Source organism: Lactuca saligna, chromosome 4 (genome assembly GCF_052625555.1).
Source record: "Lactuca saligna cultivar CGN05327 chromosome 4, ASM5262555v1, whole genome shotgun sequence".
Classification (NCBI taxonomy): domain Eukaryota; kingdom Viridiplantae; phylum Streptophyta; class Magnoliopsida; order Asterales; family Asteraceae; genus Lactuca; species Lactuca saligna.
Genome location: NC_136420.1, coordinates 202,459,499 through 202,480,135, shown reverse-complemented (window position 1 = coordinate 202,480,135; position 20,637 = coordinate 202,459,499). Strand labels below are relative to the sequence as shown.

At 34.2% G+C, this 20,637-nt stretch overlaps 1 long non-coding RNA gene across 1 annotated transcript; it reads right to left on the bottom strand.

Annotated features, from left to right (window-relative positions):
- Window positions 1-19,215: 19,215 nt before the first annotated feature.
- Window positions 19,216-19,921, bottom strand: LOC145038999 (uncharacterized). The gene is made up of 3 exons (XR_013679676.1): window positions 19,810-19,921; window positions 19,609-19,677; window positions 19,216-19,460 (listed from the first exon to the last, which is right to left on the bottom strand). It is a non-coding gene; the product is annotated as an uncharacterized LOC145038999 (long non-coding RNA).
- Window positions 19,922-20,637: the final 716 nt, after the last annotated feature.

Here is a 20,637-nt window from a genome sequence, read left to right as displayed (position 1 = left end):
CAGATAAATTATCGCTAAAGGAATGATTGAGGAGCAACGTTGGCATATGGATTTCTATAACAGATTTGGCTCGAGAAATACTCCCATAGCATTTCATAATTCGCTGTGACGACGACACGTTGTTTGGGGTATTAGGTAAGTTTTAGGCATGCCGCACACTACAGTCACTCCCAAACACATGTTTGTCGTGTCTCGAATGAATATAGTTGGCCAAGCTATATTGATCTTAGACACGGCTACATAACTGCCCAGGTTTAACTGCAACGTACAACACCCATTTACTTATGTTCTGTTCTACTTGTAGTTACGCATCTCGACTGTTAGGTATACTTGTATACTTTTGAAAATACTTATACTTTGAAGTATACTTTTACTTCAGAGGACTTAGGCCCCTTATTGTTTATAGTCTTATACCATGTAAGGTTTGGTATACTTAGTTCACTATAAACAAGGGCTCTGATACCAATCTGTCACACCCTGAAACCGAAGGCGAAAACGTTCCGGGGAGGAGGACGTCATGAATATCATAACCAATGTACATAGTAAGCAAAGTAAACAACCATTACATTACATATTAAAATGTACATTTGTTCAAAAGTAAAGTTGTACAAGTATGATACATATGTATATATATGAAAAAAAGTAAGACGCGTCTTCAACGCACTCTATCTCCGTTAAAAGGGTCGTCAGGTACCTGTCTAATGCGGCCCTGAGAATACAAGCATTTTAAAAATCAGCATAAAGCTGGTGAGTTCATAAGCGGTTTTGGTTTCTGAAAGTGACCAAGTTTCCTTCCGGTTTTCTGAAAAAGTTACGAACCGAAGAAAATCCCATATTTTCTTAAAAGTAAAGTTTAGTTACCCGTTTGTTACCCAGTTTGATTAAGAATAGTTTCTTATCTGATTTTTTTACACACTCTGATTAAGAACAAGTTCAGTTATCCCACAACAAACCCTTCTTTTCCTAAAATGTTTGTGAAGTTCTATCGAATGTGAAAGTAACATACAAGTATCTACCGTACTTAAAGTGTGTGTGTGAAGTTTCCTGAAAGTTTGATTAACTTTAAATGTACATTAGTTTTAACACATATATAAAACTAATAAGTAAGTATAAAGTTTTCATAATCTTGATTGCGAGTTCCATAACCATACTACAAACTATATATGACTCGGGACGGGGCCAATATCTTTTATGACTTTTGTCACCTATGAACCTTTCGGTTCGGCAATAGCTAGCATCCACGTGCGGAATAGTCAATCCCGTATAGATCTATACACTCAAGTCATGCTCTCCCCTTTGGATATTCTGCTTACAGGGATAGTCCTCAACTTTCGTGTCTAGGGGAAGTGTTGCAAAGGACGTGTCTCCAATCTTAAGATTCACAAATTAAAACTGAAATTATTAAGATGAAAACCCTGTTTTATTAGTTCTTTACTCTCGTATATAGGGGGAGTACTAACTAGGACCTGACTAAGTTCTAACGATACATGTCCTTCACACTTGTGTCTAGGGGTTGTTTTATTAATGACAATACAAAAGTTCTATGATTTCAAATAGTAAATGTGTGAAATATCAATTGCGAAGTATAATGTATAACACTATATAATAAGAATTAAAATTGGTTTGAAAAACAACTCTGCAAGTCAAAAGGTTTGTTAATATGTTTTCAATTCTTAAAAGTTTACGGATTATGAAACCATTCAAATAATATAATGAATTTAATTACAAGATATTCTTGTACTTTTTCTTGTATCCCCCCCTCCCCTGAAAACATTGAAAACATTGAAAAAGGGTAGGGGTATGAACTCACCAGGCGAGAAAACGTGACGGTTTGGATACTAAGTCTTGGTTCGGGGCATTTTAACACGCGAGGTTACTATGTAATATGAAATGGTACACAAATGTATCTAATTAGACTTAAAATCACTAATTAAATATGATTATTCCTTCCAAGACACAAAAACACTTTAAATCAAGCGTTTGGAGTGACCTGGGTGACATCTACGGACGTATATGGCTTGGATGATGTGTTTACTCTTCAAGAGTAAACTCTTGAGGGAGTTCACGGCCCTAATGACCCATTCCCCATGAGTATACGGCCGTAAACTCATGGTGGGGTGTTCTATGGTGCTAAATGTTCGTATTTCACTTGGGAAAAATGGCTTGGATCAAATCTAGGGCATAGGAATGGATTAAACCAGCATATGGACCACTTAAAGGAGTTTATGGTAGTAAACTAGGAGTTTACGGCTGTATGCTCCCCCATATCCATTCCTAATATATTTTGGTGGTGTTAGCACAATCACATGTGATTTAAACTCATTTTACAAGCCTTGGATGGAATTTAGGGCATCATTTGACCATGTTTTAGGAGTTTACGGCCCAGGAACCCATCCTTGGGGGGTTTACGGCCATGAACTCCTAAGGTAGTTGTTTTCATCATGTTTAAGGCTTCTAATTCGATTGCGGTTGTTTCTAGACTTTATTCCAAGGCTATTGGTGTGTTTAAATGGCATTTTAACACTTTAAAATGAGTTTACTACCCATGATATAGAGTTTATAGCATAAGCATGTTCTTGGGCAGTAAACTCATGTTTACTCCCCAAAATTTGAGTTTAAGGTGTTCTAAGTCCAATCCATTAAGCCATTTAGCCATATCTAAGCTCCAAAGGTCTATTGGAAGGGTTTTGGGGCTCCAAAACCCATTTTATATGAGTTCACTGCCTAGGACTGTTCTAGGGCCGTAAACTCATGATAATGGTCCTATTCCATAGTTTGACCACGAATTTGAAGGTCTAAGATGTTATACTAGGAGTTAGGGTAGTTACCTTGGTGATTTGGAGCTCAAATTTGATGATTTTGGACCTAAAACTTGGGTTTGAGGAGAGAGGTTAGAGAGAGAGTAGTGAGAGAGGAAAGGCTTGAAATGAAGTCTTTTCAACTTTATATATGGGTTAATTTTGAGACACAGTGGAATTCTACCCGATATTGACATTATTCGATGGTTTTGGTCGCACCTGATTTAGTTGTCGTAACCCGATATGGTCGAAACTAAAAATTTTCTAAATAATAGTTTAGGATGTTTTCATGAGTTTCTAACATGTTTGGATACCAATTAATTCATAATAAAAGTCTAGAAAATAATGACTTAATTTAAAACTTAAATGGAAACAATTCGAAAAAGACGACTTTTATGGTCAGAAACGAGTTACGGCGATGGAGCAAACTTCGGGTTGTCACATTCAAGAACCCTAGGAAGAATAGTTATAGACGAAAATTCCCTTAGGATAAAGGGAATTTCGTTCTTAGGGTTATCCATGTCTTGAGGATAGAAACCTAGAATGCATCCAAAGCTATAAATAGGGCCTTAGAGATTCATTCTTCCTTACTCATTCTTTGGCTTGAAGTTTCGTCTCTTCTTCCTCCTCCCATCGGGATGATTTATAACCTACTTAAGGTTTGTGAAATTGGCCCTTCTCCTAGTTATTTTTATTCCACTCTTTGGTTTCACTGGGTGTGATACCATTAGAGGGATTCTGGTTTGGGTCCTCTCATCCAAGAAACATCGTGGAGGATCAATATTTCAAGCATGGAGATCAAGGACTATACAAGAGGTATGTTTTCCTTCTTTGAATTTTTGTTTTATAGGTTAGATGTAATTAGCATGAAAAAACATAGATCCACAGGTTGCATGTATACTAAGGTTTATGGTAGTTTCTATTTTGCCGCTTCCTTGTTTAGAGTGTATTTGATGCATAGAAAACCCAACAGTGGTATCTGAGACTGGTTCATGATCACCTTTACCAAAGATCCATATTTTCTGTAAATGCTTGCTTGAAATTAAATGAAAGAGTAAAGATAGAAATTTTCATAATTAAGAAACCTTTTAATCGCAGGCCACAACATGGGAGATTGTGCCTATCGCGTGGGGCTACTGAATTTAGGGTTTCCTTTTCTTTTATTTTTCAAAATTTTCAAATTTATCTAATATGTATATATATCAAATTTAAAACATTTTAAATCTAGAAAAATGATAAATATTATTTAATATGTTTATTTGAATATGATTACTTATTTATTATTTAAATATTGAATTGAAATATTTAATATTATTTATAATGGAGATTTATGAATTTTATTATTAGCCCCTCGTGATTTATTAATTGTTACATATGGTCCTCGCAATTAACTAGAATTAATAATAGACAACTAAATTTAAAGAGTTTTAAATCTACTCATTATATATATTAAAACTTTGTCGATTATTATATGTATAAGTAAGTTACAACATACGCCCTCGTATGTTAAATATTGACATTATCAGTCTAGGCTAACCCATTCTGATGTAGGGGTTTAAGGATGTTTCTATGATTCCTAATGAGGCCTATCTTAACATGTTTTGCCCTTACCACCCTCACCGCCCTATTACATTTTCAGAATGGGGTTACCCAAAGTGTTTGATAGTGATAATGGTCAATGTAAAAGTATTTTAACAAGTATTAAACAAAATCTCACTTTGTTAATTGAATTTGAAGCTTATATTATCAATCAAAATTGCATATTTCCTTTTTATTTTATTGATGAAACTTGTGTGGTTAACCGACACGTCAATCTAGAGTATATTTGAAAATGATATGGAACTCACGAATCCCAAGAGTAAATTGAGTCGGCGACCATGCGATTTCCATGGTTAATTCATAATATGTTTAATGTTAATATTATGTTATCCATAACAGTTGCCTATTCTCTTTAAAACTTGTTGATAGAGCTCATACGGGTAACCAACAGGTAGAGAATGAAGTGGAACTCACGAATCTCAAGCGTAACTTGAGTCGGGGACCATGCGATTTTTATGGTCGATTCACCATCTCTCTGATGATATGCAGAGGCCCCATCATTGAATTTGAGATGATTATAATCCAAGATCGGCATACCATTGATAGTCAATGAATCTCAGAGATCAATGAATTTCATTGTGATCAAAATTGGAAAAGGGCGTTGCCTACATAAACAACTTTATGGTGTGTTTACGACATCCCATTGCCCAAACATGTCCAATATATATATATATATATATATATATATATATATATATATATATATATATATATATATATATTTGAAGTGAAAGGAGTAAACCGTGGAGAATGTAATTTTATCATGGATTACGAGCACATGATACTTTCCGTAGGATCAAAAGATAACTTGTTCTCTTATGTTTGGTGTTCAATCAAATATATGGATTCATAATATCATCAAATAATTACTTTTAAACCTTGAGTATTTTATTAAGGATTAAGTACTGACATTCACAAGAATGTGAATTGACTAAAATGTATTATGAACACTAAAGCATGGAAAAGATAATTTGATCATGGATATCAAGCCCTTACTACTATTCATAGGATCAAAAGACAACTCGTTCCTCAAATGTTTAGTCTATGGAGTTGTAACTGAAATTATTTATACTATATATCTTGAGATAGTTCTGACTTATTTAAATGTAGAACATTCTAACATGTTAAAAGAAAGTCGTGAAATCTATTAAGCAAGTGTAGTAACAATAGTTCAAAGGTGATTCGAAAATTTAAATAAGATGTATGGTTGTGAAAATATCTATTGAAATCAGTTTAATTAATGGATCTTTCAAATTGTCCACATTACGTACTAATTCAAATACATCCAAAAGTTTTGGGTGAAATGTATTTGTGGAATCATAGTCTTGGATACATAAATGAGAAAGGAATTCCCAAGTATCCAGTTCGATAGGGTATTTGATATCATTTGATGAAAAGTCTTATGATAAATGCAAATCTTTTTAATCAATATAGATGATGAATATGTCACTAGGAGATGAGAATATATGTTGGAATTAATTTTCCCTAATGGATTGTTCAGACTAATCATGATACATGGTAAGACTAACTTCATATGAGCGTGATTCTAGAACCTTTTCAGTGTCCATAGCTATCATAAAACGAAGTTAAGAATCAACAGGGCAATAGGATGACATGCTCATAGTGAGAATCTTAGTCCAAAATGTATCGATCATCTATGGAATTTTGAAAGAGTCTCAAAAGTTATCTCCACCCAGAACACTATAACTAGGAAGTGTTAGTTGGATAGAGCAGGAAATCATTCATTGATTTTGTACTAGATGAGTCGCATTATGCATACTAACAATACATGGATTATGTCATGAATAGTTTTACCATAAATCTTTTTGTCTTGTACCAACTACAAAGGTTCATTCAACACTCTATCATACGTGAATTGGAATTCAATCCTCTATACAACATAAAGAACCCTACAACAATGAGGCGTACGCTCGTCGTCGAGCGCTCAACCATCTAGAACTTAGAGTACAGATGTGTTATCCCATTGGAGAATCCATCAAGCCTTTTGGATAATTGTTCGGCAATCATTTTGAGAACAAAATGTATGTTGCCCCAACGAAAGTCTTCCAAGAAGAGGGAGATGATTTCTAAAAGGGGTAGTGGGTGCCACATTGATCTTGATAAGATTTGAGAGTCAACCAACAAAGAGTCTAAAGTTAGACATAGCATATGTGAGGTTGAAAGAGTAATTGAGGAAGCTCGCATATTTCCAAATCTTCCTTATAGATATGATACAGAACGGCATATGCCTAGTTATATAAGATTTTATATTATCGAGGTAAATGAGTCACTAGTTGTTGGTTTTTCAGCATTCTAACACTCCTAAGTGTACATGAAACCCTAAATACCTTGGATCTATGTTTTCTCTATTATACATGCAAATATGAACATCCAAGGCATTATCCTAATCTAGCATACAAAACAATGACTATAGCAAGATATATTACATACCTCATTGATGTAGAAAGTCTTAATGAAGCTTGAGTGCCTAGTGCCCAAAGTGTGACACCTCAAATGGTTCACACAACACCAAATACACTTGGAATAACTTGAGAGAATTCTACACTCGTGAAAATCAGCTAGCCCTTTCTAACTCTCTCTAGTGGCCGATTTTGGTCAAGAATAAGATGCTTATATAGTTAGGGTTACACCATGTAAACCTTAATTGACATGGCCTTTCATTTTCATGATCCATGGGTACAAAAACACCATGGAGCATCCATGGAGCATCATATGGGTTTTAGCCCAACTGGATAATCCATGGAGCATTAGCCCACTATATAAGTATGGATGATTTGTACAATCAACCCATATATTTAATTAGTCTTCTTTTGATCACTTAATTAATCCTAAATTAATTCTTGATCAATACTAATTAAATAATCTTATTATTCTTATTATTAATATACTAGAACTTATTAGATATTAATAACCATAAGTGTCTTATTTCTCTCATTATAGTCTATCCAAGTGCATGATGCCATGCAACCCAAATGGACCATGCCGGGTCGGGTCAAGTCATACCAATTATAGTTATGGACTTAGACATTAATCCAACAGTCTCCTACTTGGATAAATCTAAAACTATTATTGCGTATGACTTCAAGAACCGTTCGGCAATCGTAGCTCTCAAAAGCTTCTGTTGAATTCTGACCTGGTAGATGAACTCTGACCTTTGTCAGTGAGTTGTCCATTAGATAAAGGATTATATATTTCTCCATTCTAGATATCATATGGACTGATACATGGATTATAATCATTCTCTCTGCCCATTTGTTATTTCCCGATTTTCGATTTATGACGACTGACTAATTGAACAAATCAAATCAGTCCTGGCCCGGCCGAGCACTTCCATTTGTCATCATCAAATCATCGAGGGGACTACAAATATCGCTTTTATCCCGAAGGTAAAAGGAATGGATAAACTTCGACTCATATGGCTTGTTCTACTACTTGTTGAATCATACACAAAGGCACGTTTTATAACACCGAGTTACCGAATGCGTTTTCGTGCAATCAATGTACAACCAACTCATAGTAACAACTCATATCTCTAGGTTTGAAGAACATAAGATATTATCGTCTCATGATCACTCGTGATAAAATCCATGAAGTGATTCCAATGAGCGTAGGTTGGATGCAATTCTCAAAACTTATGAGCACTCATGAGTGTTGTAGCCCTTTGTCCAACACCTTAGACCTCTACAAGCCAACCCATGACAGTCTTAATTCATATCTACTTCCAACATATGACCGACTGTGGATGGTTTGAATAACTTAGTCATTCCGGAAGAATAACCTAGTTTATTCGGGAAGTCAAAACTTGCAAAGTGAAACACCATAATAATTGAATCCAATATGTTATCAAAACCTATGAACATAAATAAAACACCTTGTATTTATCACCATATGATTACACATTATTCATTGTATACTGTTTCAACTATCAACTTTATTCTTAAATTTAAAACAATAGTTGTCCCATGCTCCAAGCATGTACACTATGTTTTCTAAACACTAGTCATGCCATACACCAAGTATGCATACTATGTTTGTCTATGATCTTTACTTTTTGAACTACATCAATTGAAAATAACTTCAATGATTCACTTTTCACACTCCCAAATCCTTACTGCAAATGCAAGAATTCCAAATTCATGCCATTTACTGAAATCTGTTAGATTCTAAACTTATATGCATTGATCTTCTTGTACTGATTATGCACAAAGCCATAAAGACTTGACAACAAACATTACAGAGTATTCCAAAGGAGATCAACTCCTTGGAAACATCCTTCTTGCATTAAGTTTCCTTAATCTTACACAGACTGGAAATTCTGACTTTGAAACATTTCCAGATTCATTTTGACTATCACTTCTGAACAAGAGTTGCGTCCTTACAGATTATGTCAATATGGTCCTTCCAGAATTATCACTATACTTCCAATTATCCTTGAGCAACCAATCTTTGGTAAGCCTTAGATTGTCCTCGACAATTGTTTAATCCTTTTAGTCATATCCAGTTCTAAACCTTTTCGCTTCTTAATGCCCCAGGCATTTTGGAAAATTTTAGAATGGATGAATATAGCACATGTAATCGATCCTATATCTGAAGCATATGGGACACGATTCATGATGTATCACATAAAGACTAAACCAGTCTTTTGCTATAACATTTCCATTTGTATTTGCGAAGTTCTCATAATTCAGATTATGAAAAGGGATGCCGTAATCATAAGCGAATTTAAGAATGCAAATAATGGACACATATACAGAATTTCCTTATGTTGACCCATTCCAACATGAAATTCATATATATATATCCTTGACTAAATGGTTAAAGCCTCATGATCTAAGCTAATAGATTTGAGATGAAGTGTAGTTTCCTCTCCCTTAATTATAGCAAAACAACTCTTCCCAATTGAAACCTTTTGTTTTCTATAATTAACATTGCGAACTTGCAATACTTATCATAATTATCATGCTCCCACTAACATGATGATTATTAGCATAACACTTATGCTCCCACTAGCTTTGACATGTATTCAGAAATCAGCTGACTTTCTTACCAAAGTTTAGATTTCTGATACTAGATTGTTTTGATAAGACTTTATCAAAGTCATACACCTTCCCTTAGATAACACACTTGTGTGTCTAAACAATTATGAAGAGGGATGTTGTAATCATAATGGTTAGACCTTTTTGCCACTTCTCACAAGTCCAGGTTAGTGTGCTGGTAAACCACACACGCTCCACTAACGACTTTGAGAATACAAATATCACAATTGCTGTCTAGCTAAAATCTACATAGTGAAGGTGTTTCCTCACCATCATTTTCATGAATCGGAGAGAAACCTTATGACACTTTGATTTTTATGGTGTATGTGTTCTTATCCATGTGAATTGTCAAAACCATAGTCACAAGACAAGGATAATGACAAATCCAAAATCATATGGACTGAAATCAATCTTAATTCCTGGCGACCTGGTAGCTCAAGGGCCTGCCATTGCTTCCAAGTTGTAGTGCAACCAATTGAGAACTCTAAGAACTCATATGCAAAACCAACTTTAATTGGAATGGGCATAGAATATGTAAACACGATAGGTTATAAACCATAAGTCGTGTGCTAGTGAAGAACTTTAGGTTTTATTCTTGATAAGTTCATGAGACTTTCAAGACCTTTAAGACTCCCACTGTCCTCTTGACGTATAAGACTCCCTTGTCAAACATCCAAGAGATAGTGCGGATTCTAATCAAGACCAACACTTCACACAGTTGGCCTTAGTTGGTCTTTGTTTTATCCAAAACATCACAACTTACCAATTTCAAATGTACAAGACTAGAAAACTTTTACTCTTACATTTGACAAGTGTTTTAAACCTTCTTTAAGACGTGTCACTCAAGTTACAATCTTGGAGTATGACTCTAAGAATTGTTTTTGCAACGAAGTATGAATCATCTTCTTGATTCAACCACTTCAACAATTCATAGTTCCTATTCTTAGCTATAAGAAAGCACTTAGGGGATGAATTGTGATAAGGTCTCTAAATCATTAAGATGATCATAAAAACTGATACGAAAGTACTCTCCCATCTTTTCAGATTTGAGAAACTTCTATCCTTCTGCCTAATTTGATTCTTCTTATTTGCTCTGCCTTACACTGGAACCTTTTTCCAATGTCTCAGAATTACACTTAATCTTGTAAGTATAACCATATTTACTGAACTTTAGTAAATTATGACGAATAATCTTATTGATCTTTTTGTGGTGGACTTGACCAGTGCACAAGAATGTGTACTCGATCCCTTAGTCCTTTACACATCCATGTGAACAAGTAATTAGTCTTGAAAGTTCTCATTCATAATGCTATACAACTTGCATGATTCCAAGTTCCGGTCCAATTGATACTTGGGTGATGAGAATCTTTCCTTATTTGGTAAATTTAGACATTACCACAAATGAAGGAATCAATTTCATATTTCCACTCTTGCTATTAATGGAAGCATATAAGCAACAATTTTTTTCCTCAAATGCCATTGTAAGGATATTTTAAAATAAATAAAATCAAGAATTTTCTTTTATTTTAAAACCATGCGGAAAAACTTATCCTTACAATCCATATGAAAACTTGTTGTTATCTATTCCTAAGCAATATGTCATAACTCCTAAGAAGTAGCTCAAGAATCCGATCTTCAAACTACGCCATAGAAATCCATCTATGCGATCAGATTCAACATATTCCTTCTTTAAGTTTCTTCACTTTTCTTTGATTCTTAAAACATTACCATATGAGCCAGTCACATCATGTATCAGGAATCTCAGAATAGAAACTTAACAGAGTTAGACAGTGGACTTTACCTGAAGTAGAGTCAAACTTATTGACTTTAACCTCCTTAGGTAAATTTGGCAGCTTCGCAACCAATGCCCCTTCCTTTGGCAATATAAACATATGGGCCCTTTGATAATGGTACACGAGACTATCACATACTTAGCTTTTCTCTTTACCATTTGTTCAACCGAGTTGACTATGGCCGATCCCTTTCCATTGGGAAGAGAATGTTTTTTCTGGATTTCCTGTGTCACTATTGTCAATGTCCATCAAGTTTTAAGGAAGTTGATCTTAACAAATAGATAAGATCATTAAGGGTGTTGTCATAGTCTGTTTCATAGGTGTTCCAGAAGAACTCACTATGTGACTTAGAAAGTAGTTGAACCACCAACTTTCTCAAGACTTTGACACCCTTCTTTCTCGGCTTGTCAATATGTGACTACATCTCCAGGATGTGATCACACCTAGACGTTGCCTTGCCAATAGGGCTTGAGTGACTTTGAACTTGTGGGTTAGGGAGAATTATTTGAGGAGGTGAAAGAAGTATGATTTCCAAGGGACATCATCTTCATTTAGGAAAGCTTGTTTCAAGAGATTTGGGAAGATCATAAATGTCTAAACCAGACATGTTTTGGGAGATATTCAAGATAGTTGATCTAAAGTCCTTAATATGACACCCAATCTGAAATATTAAGGCTAGGATCCAACAAACTATTTTATAACATAGAAGAGCAATGCCGTAATCTAAGCTATAAAATATTTGAAGGTAGGTGAATGACGATTCACCAATTTCCACCATGAAAAACGAAATAGTAATTAGGTTTTAATTGGTTTTGAAACTCTTAGATCTTTGATATTCATTGAACTGTTCAATTGCATGTTTCAATCTCAAGTGTGCCCTTCAGGTTTTGTGACTGGGATGCTGAGGATCACAAAACAAGGTGTGAAGTAACCATGCAAATTACTTGGTACCCTTAAGTGTTTACCCCTCGATCGATGTTCCGGTTAATCACACACGCTCCATAGATACTATGATAAACATTAAGTTACCCTTTGCCTACCTTGTTAAATACGAGTTAGTGTGCCGGTTAACCACACATGCTCCACTAACCGACTTAAACAAAGTGCAAAGTGTAATTTCATGGATTAGCACCTTATTCACATTTTTCCTAAGTAACTAAGATTGGGTATTTATAAGAGTTTAGTTACTTAGTATTTATCATTAATACTTTTAATGAAGGGAGAATTCTAGTCCTGTCAAACCTGTTCGGCTAACGAACCTCCACCAGTCAAGCAAGCGGTGGGTGAGAGTGGACACCCATTAAGTTGCCATTTTATAAGCAACAACCTTATACCCACCTTATAGACCGACTTCGTGAACGAGGCGTACTAGCGGTAAGACTGACTTTACTCTGATACATATATATATTATTAACTTATAATATTATAAAGTATAAGGGTTGAATTTTAACTTTTAAAATTCTAAGGGCTAACATCGAATTAAAGTATTCATAAGAGAAAAATTTACAAATTCCAAAACTTGAGGTCAAGTCTTGAAACTATTCAACACTAATTAATTCCATAACTTATGTGTTTAAAGTAGTTTTAATTTAAAAACTCTTCAAGTTCCATAACTTGAGGACAAGTTATGGAAGACTTTAAACTAATAAAAGAATTAACTTTTGTTTATTTTATAACTTATGGAATTAATTAAGGTTACACTTTTATTTATTTGTTATTTAATGAAGAGACTCTTGGTCCTCCATAACTTGAGGACAAATTATGGAGTCATAACACCAATTAATTAGAACTAGACTCTTCGTTTTGTAACCCTTACCAACTTTTATGAGTTTTATGAATCTTAAATGTGACTTTTCATATAACTTGAAGACAAGTTACAAAAACACATTTTAGAATCAACTCTTAGATTAATTTGGATTGAAAACAACTATTTCACTCAACTTTTCTATTAATCTAAGCAGCTCATAAGAACAAGATAATTCAAATCAAACTTTTTCATGTAATTAGTCTAAACCTTAAACTAATACAAAACATGAATCTATTGACAATTATCTTTGAAATTGAATTAGCATGAACATTACCACATCAAAAACAAGTTTATAAGTTCAAAAACATCTTAGGGTAATGTTCCTAGTCCAATTCCAGCCAAAAAAGTCAACTTTATGATGTCTCGAGGTCCAACTTGTCGAGTGCACGAACCAACTCGGCGAGTTGGATGCTTTTTGCCTTGGACTCGGCGAGTCGGCTGGGCAGACATCATCAAAACTTGATTTTTCAGATCCATTTGCAAGTATAACAAGAAAACAAGCCTAGGCTCTGATACCACTGTTGGGTTTTCAACATTCTAACACTCTTAAGTGTACATGCAACCCTAAATACCTTGTATCTATGTTTTCTCTATTATACATGCAAATATGAACATCCAAGGCATTATCCTAATCTAGCATACAAAACAATGACTATAGCAAGATAGATTACATACCTCATTGATGTAGAAAGTCTTCATGAAGCTTGAGTGCCTAGTGCCCCAAGTGGGACACCTCAAATGGTTCACACAACACCAAATACACTTGGAATAACTTGAGAGAATTCTACACTCACGAAAATCTGCTAGCCCTTTCTAACTCTCTCTAGTGGACGATTTTGGTCAAGAATAAGATGCTTATATAGTTAGGGTTACACCATGTAAACCCTAATTGACATGGCCTTTCATTTCCATGATCCATGGGTACAAAAATACCATGGAGCATCATATGGGTTTTAGCCCAACTAGATAATCCATGGAGCATTAGCCCACTATATAAGTATGGATGATTTGTACAATCAACCCATATATTTAATTAGTCTTCTTTTGATCACTTAATTAATCCTAGATTAATTCTTGATCAATACTAATTAAATAATTTTATTATTCTTATTATTAATATACTAGAACCTATAATAAATTAATAACCATAAGAGTCTTATTTCTCTCATTATAGTTTATCCAAGTGCATGATGCCATGCAACCCAAATGGACCATGTCGGGTCGGGTCAAGTCTTACCAATTGTAGTTATGGACTTAGATATTAATCCAACACTAGTATGGAACAATCAGAGTATACCAACTATCAGAAGCTATGGTTGGCCCTAAAGTTTGCAACATGGAAGGAGGACATGGAGAGTGAGATTTAATCCATGTATGTGAAAACTTGCTAGATCAAGCACTTGACCTTGACCATTAGGTATGAGTGCATCTTCAAGAAGAAACAAACATGGATAGGAACAAACACATAATCAAACCAAGATAGGTTGTGAAAGATATGTAAGATTAATAAGTTTATTTATGACCAAAATAAGCATCTCGCAAGTGGGATCATTATTTTAATGAGATAGTTCAAAGAGTTTGAATTCTGAGAAATAAAGACGAGTCATACATATGTCAAAGCTAGTGGGAGTAATTAGAATCTTTGTTTAAATGAAAAAGTTCAAAGGGTTTTAATTCCGAGAAACATAGACAAACCACATATATGTCAATGTTAGTGGGAGGAGCATTGTAGTCACCCTTGTATTATACATAGATAACATATAATTCATATGGAACTACATGCTAACTTAGAAAGTGTAAAACCTGGCTTGGTTTGATAATTGTTTCGCTACGATATACATGGGAAATAAAGAACACGTACATAATAAGGAGCTATCGAGATAAATCAGAGTGATTCGTTTAAATAAGAAAAATTACATGGAATAATGAGGAAACTTGAAATGCAGAACTCGAAAAGGAGTTTTTGCTTATTGAAATATGGCATAACATTAAGCAATGCTGATGTCCTACTTTTACTATTGAACTAGAGGTGATGAGTCATGTCCTACATGCTTCTGCTATGGGATCTATCATATATACCATGAGATGTATCATATTTGATGACTCATATGCCTTGAGCATGACAAGTTGGATTAGATGAATTCGGCAAGAATCAACGAATCAAGATTGAGAGCATTATTAAGTGTCCTAGGAGGACAGAGGAAATGATCTTGATAGTATGGAAGAGATAATTGTAATAGTTACATTGATGTTAAGTTCCACACTGATGAAAATGGTTTCATTCGCAGTCGGAGTTCGCGATTATACTAATTGGTGATGATTAGCTTGTGTCATACCCCAAAACCAAGAACAGTGGAACGTTCTAGGGCGGAGGGCATCATGTACAGTATCATAACAATGCAAAGTAGTAAATAAGTAACAACATCATCCATTGCATTAATAGTATAATTTCATACAAGTGTGTTCTTTAATAGTAATAAGACACCAAAAATTAACAATCAAAATAAAAGACAAGTCTTGAAGATGCTCCCTCTTCTCAAAACCTGATCATCGGTACCTGTCTACTGGTGACCTGAGAATACAAGTTATTTTGAAAGCATAGATCAGCATTTAAGCTGGTGTGTTCTTAAGTATTTAGTGTCAATAATAGTATAATTCTCATGAAACTGTTTGTATTTGAACAATGTAAACATTTGTATATGTTTGAAAACTCCTAGAAAACCCTATATTTTCTACTAGTATAAAAAGTAGTCTTCTACCAAGACCTGACTGTTTTGTATGTTTGTCTCTTTGTAAAGTGAATGCTTTTCCCAAGTATGACTATCATTACCAAAATATAGTTGTATATTACCCTTTATGTGTGACAACCCGAAATTTCTATTCTGTACAAACATATCAATTCAATAGAAGTCAGAACAGTTGTTGTCAATTTTCAGACTTTTTAGAATAAGTTTGAGTATTTCAGGATTTCACACTTTGGTGATATCAGGAGAGAGGACGCACTAGGGTGATTGTGCAACAATTTTATTCCAAAACTCTAAGAGATTAGAGTTCACTACATGAATAAAATATTTTTTAACAAAAACCATAAATCTGAGAGTATATATAGAAGATGTAGTTATTATTTTCACTTTTTCAAAAACTTCTCAAGATCCAAAACCATTCTCTCTCAAGTATCATCCAAAAAGATTTTCAACATCTTCAATCTATTAAGTGTTTCTAGCTTCCTTAAGTGGTTATAAACTTAGATCTAGTGTATTAAAACACTTCTAACCGTGAAATCATTCCAAAAAGGTTGATTCTTCCTTTTTACCAAGAACACCAAGAACACACACTAGTGTTCTTGGACTTTTAGATCATTTCAAGCTTCCATAAAGTAAGTAATTCTATCCTAGAGTCATTTAAAGCTTTCTATACACCTTAATATCAAGGAAATCACCAAAGAACACAAAGAACTATGTGTTCACGGTTCAAGAAGTTCTTGAACCGTAAACACCAAGTTAAGGTGCCTTTGGGTGCTTTTGTCCATCACAAACCTTGGTAGCAAGTCTAGATCCTTCCTTGATGTGTTTTTCACATGAAAAGAACAAGAAAACACTCATTTATATGTGTTTACGTTCTGGGGATCTCCCAAAACTGTAAACACCCCGAAAGTTGTATAAATGTCCCATATTTGTTCCTTATGCCTAGCAGCTAACCAAGATTATTACCATGAGGAGCTAAGGATTTGAAAACACACAAAATACCATAAACTTTATGGTTTTACTGTAGTAAACGCAAAGGAAAATGGTTTAGGGACCGTAAACTCGAATTAGGATTGAAATGTTGCCCTAGTACCTTCCATGGTCACATACATCAAGTAGAAAGGTCTCTAGGGACTCTTAAACATAAAACAACAAATGGTCACAAAGGGGGTGAGATTACGGCCGTAAATCCAAGGGTTTACGAATGTAAACCCTTTTGCTAGTGACCATTAAACCGTAAACTCCCTATTGGAGTGTTCCATGAACCCCAAGCACACTAGCCTTTCCCTGCCATACTTAGATTCAACCCTTGGGACTTATAACACTTATATAAGGTGTTTAGCATGTCCTAGGGTGTCTTAACTTTGTTTATTTGTTTTTTAAAGACTAACTGTATACATATATGTGATATTATATGTTAACTAGGATCATAGAGTGTGTTCAAGACTTCACTTGACACCTAGTAATCCTACGTCTTCAATTCATCCGTACCACTCACTACAGGTGAGTTCATACCCCTTAATAAATGGTTTAAATGTTTTTAAATGATTTTGTGGGGGGGGGGGGGGGGAATACAAGTTAAATACATACATTTATTACATCAATCACATGTGATTAATAACTACAAAACCAGTGGTTTTTCTTACTGTTCAAACTGTTTATCAAACTGTGTTGCTTCAAACTGTTTTACAAACTCTTTTACTTATCAAATACTATTACTTAAAATCTTTTACACTTGTCATCAAATGAATGCCTATGTATGTATAGTTATATAACCAATGTTTAAAGGGCTTAGGAAGGCCAGCTCACGTTATATCTTTTTCCTCGTTGGGATGTGGTTGTAGGGCATCGGTTATCCATCCGAAGCTAGTCTAAATATTAGTTATATATTATGTATACATATATAGAGATAAAGGTTCTTCCAGTCCATTCAATACCCTTGGGTAGCAAGGGTATACTTCCATGTTCAAACATACAAATTACATTACTAGTTAGCTAACATAAGGGTAGCACAGGAAGATACTAATACTATTACTAGAACAATGAAACATACAATGAGTCAGTTGGTTCATGAGTCATTTAGAGTAGTACACATAGTACATTACTATACATGCTAGATAGAGAGAGCACACATTTCAGCTAGTACACACAGTACATTACTATACATGCAAGATAGTGAGAGAACATACATTACAACTAGCACACACAGAACATTTCAGTACATTACTATACATGCTAGACAAAGAGAGAACATACATTACATATAGCACACACAGAACATTTCAGTACATACACGCTAGATAGAGAAAGAGTACACTTTACAGTTAGTACATTCATTACATATACATTCTTGCAGTTATGTGAACCATTAGACGGGTCATGGCACTTCCTGCCATGACCCTTTTTGTATACTGAATCTCCTTAATTGGGGAGAGTATAAGTTTGCGTACACTACTAGAAAAAAGGCCTTTTATGATGCTCACTGCGCTTCGTAAAATGCTCAAACGACATGCATATGCATGTCAAGGAAGGCCCTATCATAAAGAGAGACGACGCGCTTTTGCCAGTCGTCTATAGACGACGCGCATTTACGACGCGCATTTATGACACGCAATGCGTATCAAGGAAGGCCCTGTCATAAAGGAAGATGACACGCACTTGCGTGTCGTAAGCTTAAGACGCGCGTATTTATGACACACAATGCGTATCAAGGAGGCCCTGTCAAGAAAGGCCATGTCATAAATGAAGATGACACACATTTTTGCGTATCATAATTTTAAATGTTCTAAAAAAATATTTATATATTTTTTAATTTTTAAATTAAATTTGCATTTAATGTCTCATAATAGAAATAAAATATCATATACAAAAAATACAATCCATTTCATAAAATTCAATGTCATACAATTCTATTTTTTACAATATTTAAATTTGCATCTAATCTACTCTCTACATCAAATTCCAACTAAGTAAAGTTGCATCTTGCCTTTCATAATTCTTTAAGACTAATGCTCCAAACAGCTGTTATATGGATAAGAAGTTGTACATTGGCCTATCTCACTCAAGAATGAGCTTAGCCAAATTCAGCTCCAAGTCTTTACTGCATCTTGCTGATAATGCTGCAAGATTTGAATCAAGTGGCTTCATCTTCCTTTCTTCCACCAACTTTACCTGATGCACAAAATACACAGAAACAAAAAAAACATTGTAGAGGAAAGGGTAATTTGGGAAAATGTGAGGGGTATCCTCTACAAAACAAAACAAAAAATATCCTTTGCAAGATTTGCTCTTTAGTATCCTCTGCAAAACAAAATAAAAAATATATATCAAAAAATTAAATTTTTTATAGTTTTATATTATAATTATGCTTAGAGTATTGCATACCTAAAGAACCATTTGTTAGCTCTACAACACTTATTGAATATGAACCAAGGTTACATCACTAACACTAACACCTTTTGTAGCCCCTCGGACTACGCATAAAAGTTAGAAAAACTAAATATTCCAAAAATACCCCTAGGACTCTTTTTGTCCTAGAATCTGAATTAAACCACAAGTGATGCTTCGATTTCTCTGTTTCTTGCAACTTCAACATGAAGTGTTCTAAAGATCAACATTTTCTTGATTTGATGATTCAATATTAATTGCCCTTGGACCTATTCCTGTTAAAAAGATACATATGAGAATAAATATATTGTTGAATCTCAAATGTGATTTCTTGGTTGTCTATTGATAACTTTGCCAATGCTTTAGAGTCGTATGTTAAGAGTGTTATTGTAAGATGTCTATTCAAAATTTCTCCACTATTACCATTGAAGAGGTAAGTTGTTGATGAGCCAAATGGGCTTCCTCCTGAGCAACCAAAAGCTCTTTGTATAGCTGCTACAAGATACCAATGAATTGATTAAAAAAAGAATAGCAACATATATATATATATATATATATATATATATATATATATATATATATATAAATTAAAAAGGAAATCATCATAAAGTCATGAAGTCAAACCTTTTCCTACTTATTAATGACATCCTTATCTTTTTCTGTTTCCAAATCTACAACAGAATCCAAATTCTAAAACTTGAAGCCTTCTCCTTCGCCATCTCCGACACTGAGATCTACATTAGAAAATGAACAAGTGGTTCACAAGACATTGACATCAAACCTTTTGTAACAGGAATTGCTATGATTGAGTATGTTTTTTTATTTAATACAAAGTTGTAATAGAAAAAGACATGAAAGTACAATGATGTAATTGGGAAGGAAATGAAAGTAGGATGCTATAACGGGACAAAAACTACTAGTGAGAGAGAGGGAGAGAAGGAAAACCAGGCAAAGGAGGATTTTCATGCTTAAACAATTTGTAAAGTTTTTGTAACATTTGCTTGAAATGCTCTCTTCCCATGTGGATTATGGTACTCATTCAAATACACATTATGTTTATCTTCAAATAAAAAAAAAGTCAAAAGGTCAAAAGATAATCTGAAAAAGTCAAAATGAAAAAAAAAACCTGTTTTTATTGACTTTTCAATCTCAATCGGTTTCTTATCCCAAGTATCTCCTAAAAATTCATTCACAGAAACCGCATTTTGAGCTACATCACACGGGCATATTCGTAAATTCAACACCCACACAAAAAAAATAATAAAAAGATTTTCATATTTTAATAATTTAAATGTTTTCTTAAGTCATAATATTCATAGGATATGTAAAATTACATACCTGCCCTACTTCATTGTCAATTTGAAACGTTCTAGCAGCTACACCAGATGTTGTGAAATATTTATGGCTTCTTCCAAGCTGTTGGCCTGAAAAAAAAAATGGTGAAATTACAAA